Genomic DNA, 5,698 nt, shown 5'->3' on the forward strand with positions numbered 1-5,698 from the left:
TAATTCCGAGCCCCTAGGGCTCTGGTCCCGCCTCCGGCCCGGGCACTTCCGCTTCGTCATCCGCACACGCGCTAACCAGTCACCCAGGATGCGTTTCGCCACAAATGAGCTCTCGCGAAATGAGATCAGGAAGTCACGGTGCGGAAGTCGGGCCTGACGCGTGTTTGGGATTCCGGATTGAATTCTGGCGCAGGAAAGGGACATTGGTAGTTAGAACGGATAAAAGTGTGAGAAAAGTGTGTAGCTCAGCTAATGTAGCTGGTATTAACATTTTAGCTTTAATAAGCATATTGCAGTCATTTAAGATGCTAGTAGAAAAAGCTGAGTGACAAATGTGTTGGAATTCTTTAATTTTCTGCAACTCTCCTGCAAACACTTCAAACTATGTTTTCTTTTTGAAATAACTGCTATCTGCTCCTTACATTCTAACACAATAAAATATTTATTGTGCATATATAATGTAAATGGAACGTTCACCCCTACTGACTAGTATAATGCCAGGGAAATGTTAGTGATCCCCCCCCCCGCCCCCGCAAAACAGGAGCCAATCTGATGCAACTCGCAGAAGGGTCTTTACTCTATTGGCGCTAGCTCTATTCACACACACCCCCATCCCCAGCACACCATAGTGTATGTGGCGGGAAGGGGAACCGGAGTGGGGGGCTGGAGTGTCTAGGACAAGGCTTTGTAGTAAGCAGCAGGCAGGGAGTACATGTCCGAGCTTCTAATTGGAAAGCTACTGTGGCCTTTGACATAAATAGCTGGTTCCGAGAGTCATATCATAAACTTAATTTCTGTTTCCCTCTGCATTGGTGGTCATTAGGCAGGGGGTGGGGTTGTAACCTGGGGGTACAGGTTTGTTGGGGGACTAACCTGGAGACACTGGTCTTGTTGAGGGTGTAACCTGGAAACGCTGGTCTTGTTGGAGATTAGCCTTGAGCTAGGGAGGCAACTTGGAGACTAATGGTAGGTACCAGCCTGTTACTTCCCTGAGTTTAAACTTAGGTCAGGTTCTCTAAATGGAGTCTGAATTTAAAAGATTTGACCTCTCACTAGTATTTACGGTACTGGGAAGTACTTTGCACAGTACCAGAGGAGAAAGGTAACCACTGAGCCAGCTACATACCGTGGGACCTACAATGGTGAACTGCCTGCAGATCTCTTAGTTCAGTACTAGTACAAATGTAGGAATAATCAGCCACTCTCTGATTGGATTGAAGGCCCACTCCATGAGATGGAACCCAAGCTTCGAACTGCTTGGGTAGCCATGGACTTTAGACTGGATAATCACGGTCTTAGGAGAAAACTAAATACTGTTGTCGTGATAAAAGAACATGGCAATAAAAATGACTCCAACAACATTCTGCTACACCCATAGATCAGTGATTCACTCTCCAATCATCAAGGAGCTTCCCCTTGTAGTGTATGGGAGCTAACAACTGAATAGTCAGTGTTCAGAGAGAGCTAATGGACTCCCTTCGTCACGCCCCTCCTCTCAGGACACAGGAATCTATTTAGAAGATGAGGAAAGACGAAGAGCCAGAGTTGGATGACTCCAGTGAAGCAAGGTCTCCAAACACGAAAGGACTGAGGCACGTAAAACAGACACCAGGTCAGCACGCACAGGGTTCAAGTCAGATGGAGTCCCAGCATTGACAGGGGGAAGTGGACGTGGGCTCCCACCGCTAAGCAAGAAGCTGTCTGCAACTGATGCCCACTTGCAAAGGAAAAATTAATTTTCTTCAATGAAGTCTTACTGGGTATATAAACCACACATAAGGACAGGCCATAGGCCCACAGTGGTATTTTTGTAGACTTTTTGTCTCATACTTTAAACATGTTTTTCTACCTTGTCTTTTTCCTGTATACTACAGTTTCTAATTCTGTGTTTTTATAGAATGTGTGTGTGGATTTCTCTGGATTCTTTTTCTGCCTGTTACTTTCTAAAGAGAGAAAGCGGAACCTAGAGATGAGTGAGTGGAAGGGACCTGGGAGGAGTTAGGGAATGAGAAATCATAGTCAAGATACAGTGTTTGGAAAAACTTTTCAATCAAAGTAAGATGGAAATGAAATTCTTTATGTGTTTAAAAGTTTACAGAATACTTCTCTATATATTCTATCTTACTGAATTCTGTGAGAAATGTGTCTGATTTTTATAAATGAAGCTAAATGGGTGATGGAAGGTATTGCACAGCTGGAGAATAAACTCAGGTCACTTATCCGCAAGGGCAATCTCATCTGAGAACTGCAGCAAACAAGTAGAGGTTGAAAGAACCCTGACCCCGGAGAGGAGGCTCAGTTCTGATCACGTGGGCAAGGATGCCCTAGAGAGGTGTGAGCTGAATCTCAAATTCTTAAACTGACTTCCACAGACCAGGCCATTTCAGACAGCAGTCAAAGCAAGAATAAATGCACAACAGATGAAAGCCACCCAACGTGTTTGTGGAAGGCCGGCACGCAGGAAGCAAAAATACTTTGGAAAAAGAGTGGCAGGCAATTAAACTAGAAATATATCAGCAGGCACTGGTGAGTGCTTAGCGCCTCATGCTTCCTGTGCTAGGCTTTTCCTCAAGGTCGTTGGGGTTGTGGAAGCCCTGCTTTGGTAGTCCTTCTCTTTCTGGTGAAGTTGTGATTTGTGGGATATTGGCTTTATGAAGATGGATGTAGGGATTGTAGAATGAACCAAGAGAAAGTGGGTAATAGGATGAATAGGCGTCTTGTTTCTACACCTTAGGAAAGGGGCCATAGAGCCAATAGGATACTCCCCATTCCTGGAGTACAGACCTTCTGCCCTGACTCATGGGCAGAACTTTGGTTAATAGTAGCTCATGTTCCTCAGTTGCTTTTGACTAACTCAGCTGGTTAAATAAGCACACAAAGATTCTTCAAGCACCTGCTCCAGTGTCATGTCCTATGACACCTTGGGGACATCTTCATTCTCACTATATGTTGGCACTTGAATTCCCTAGATGTTGTGCATTAAGAGCTTGTATATCACAAATAAGAAAAATCTGTTACTCTCACTTTGGTACAATATCCTACCTTTCTAGGCACAAAATCTCCAAAGTCCCTGGTTTAGACTGCCATCCCCTGGGCACTAAACCTTCCATGTCTTGTAACTCCCTCTGCCCTTACATTGACATATACCTACAGATTGTGTGCTTACTTAATGTTAATTGCACATAGAAACTCCCCTCCCTCAAGGGAAACCTTTCAGAGAAACACTTTTAGACGTAAGGATTTTGGAAAATGGGGGAGCTCAGGGTGGCTTTTGTGGATTCAGCCCTTGAAGGACTTCTACAGGAAACGTAGTTTCATAAAGAGAGAATTCATTTTAGGCTGAACGCAAAGATTTAAAGGAGGCACAGAACAGTAAGACCCTCCTTGTAGCCAGCACAGTCATCCATGTATACCCAGGAGTCAGGTCTCTGCCTGCTGAATTTCCATCTCATCTATGGCTGGGGATAGAACTAGTAAACAGGCCAAGTGCTGGCAGGGCTGGTCTGTGAACGAGGTGACTCACCTGCATTCTCAGGCTGGAAACCTGTTGGCCCACTTGGAGTGGCATACTTTTCTGAATACACTAAAGTATTGGGAAAGCCAAGCCCTCTCTCACTTAGGTTGTTTTATTTTTGTAAAGTATTTTATTTTATTGACTCAGATGGGTGTTTTGTCTGCATGTGTGTCTGTGTATTCCATACTTGCCCGATGCCTGTGGAAGTCAGAAGAGGGTGTCAGATCACCAGAACTGCAGTTACAGATAACTGTGATACAGACGCTGGGATGTATTGAACCCAGATCCTCTGGGGGAGCAGCTAGTGCTCTTAACTTCTGCACCATCTCTCCAGGCCCTCATTTTTTCTTATGCAGCCAGAGGAGGCGTGGGAGGTGAGGGATGGGTTTTGTGATCAACCTATCATTGTTGAAAAAACATTTCTTTTTACTTACATGCGTGTGTTTCTGTGTGTGAAGGGGTCCGTGGGGGCAGAAGAGGACACTTGAGTCTCTGGAGCTACAGTATCAGCTGTTGGGAGTCACCTGATGAAGGTGCTGGGAACCTCTCCAGCCCACACAGAAGTTCAAAAATGCTTTTCAAATATTTAATTAACATTTATTTGTTGGAGATTGGTTCAAATGCTTTGATTCAATTGGTAATCTGCATGTCCAGACATTGGAGGCCCTTGTCCCCAGTTGGTTTTGATTGATCAATAAAGATGCCAATGGCCAGTGACCAGGCACAGGGCAGGGCACTTAGAGTTACTCTGGTAGGACTCAGAGAGGAACAGCACAGAACCACCATGACTCAGGGAAGGGAGATGGGACACAGCAGCGGCAGGAGATAAAGCCAACCAGCCCTGTCAGTGGCTGCCGGCCACTTCCCCGATTGGGCTTTAGGTAGCAGGGGAAGTTTAGGAGTGACCGGCCTTTGAGGTAGCATTTTATTTTTTTTTCTTTTTCTTTTTTTTTTAAAGATTTATTTATTTATTATATATAAGTACACTGTAGCTGTCTTCAGATACACCAGAAGAGGGCATCGGATCTCTTTACAGATGGTTGTGAGCCACCATGTGGTTGCTGGGAATTGAACTCATGACCTCTGGAAGAGCAGTCGGGTGCTCTTAACCGCTGAGCCATCTCTCCAGCCCAAGGTAGCATTTTAAAAATAGGTTAATGTGTGTGCGTGTTTCATTTGAAAATCCAAAAATAGCTCATGGGCAGGTGTGCATGTGCAATCTGCTGGAGCATAAAGCAGAGTAGCCGAAATTCCCACTAAATATGCTCATTATAACAAGGGAGTTCACAATGACATTTTCATATATGTATGTAGTGTATATTTTATCATGTTTACACCCACTTCCTTTTCCCAATAGCCTCTTTTCTACTTTAATATATTTTGAGAGAGTGTGTGTGTGTTAGTGTGTTGCCTACTGAAGTTTATTAGGGTTTTGTATAGGGGTGTGGTTGGCAGTTGTATATCAGGGAAAAAAAGGACAAAGGAGCTTTAATTTTCTATTGAGCACACCTTCAGAGTGACTTTTCCTGTTGTCTTTATACAGGTGAAAATTCACTATGGTAACTGTCACTATCTCAAGATAAAGCTGTGGATTGAGAGCGTGTGATGGTTAATCCCAGTTGTCAACAGAATGAGATCTAGAGTCACCTGGGAAATATGCCTCGCCCATGCCTGTGGAGATGGTCTTCATTAAGTTAATTGAGGTTGGAAGACCCGCCCACTGTGGGTGTCATCATTTCTTATGCTCAGAGTATGAACAGTTAAAGAGAAAAGTGAGCAAAGCACAAGGATTCCCTGCTTTCTTCTTCCTGACTGTGGATACAAGTGAGCAGCTGCTTCCAGCCTCTGCTGCTGACTCTGCACTTTAAGCCTACAGAACCCCCTCTCCCTCAGGTTCCTTTATTGATTATTTTGTCACAACCCCAGGAAAGAAACTGGGACAGATATTGGGATGGAATAATTTTTTAGTTAAAATGCCCCAACTTCCACATATGGTTTAGCGTAGAGCTTTAGAAGTGGAGCCTAGGTTCAGTCATAGAATGTTCCGGCACTGGATAGCACAACTGTCCAGATAGTGACAGTGTCATCTCTAAGCTAATGATTACTTGTGTGAGCAACACAATTTTGTGTATTGTTATCTGAGCTTAGCGAACATTTCTAGGAACTGTAGTACATGTTACTGAT

This window comes from Rattus norvegicus, chromosome 13, assembly GCF_021556685.1.
Source record: "Rattus norvegicus strain SHRSP/BbbUtx chromosome 13, alternate assembly SHRSP_T2T, whole genome shotgun sequence".
In the NCBI taxonomy this organism is placed as follows: Eukaryota; Metazoa; Chordata; class Mammalia; order Rodentia; family Muridae; genus Rattus; species Rattus norvegicus.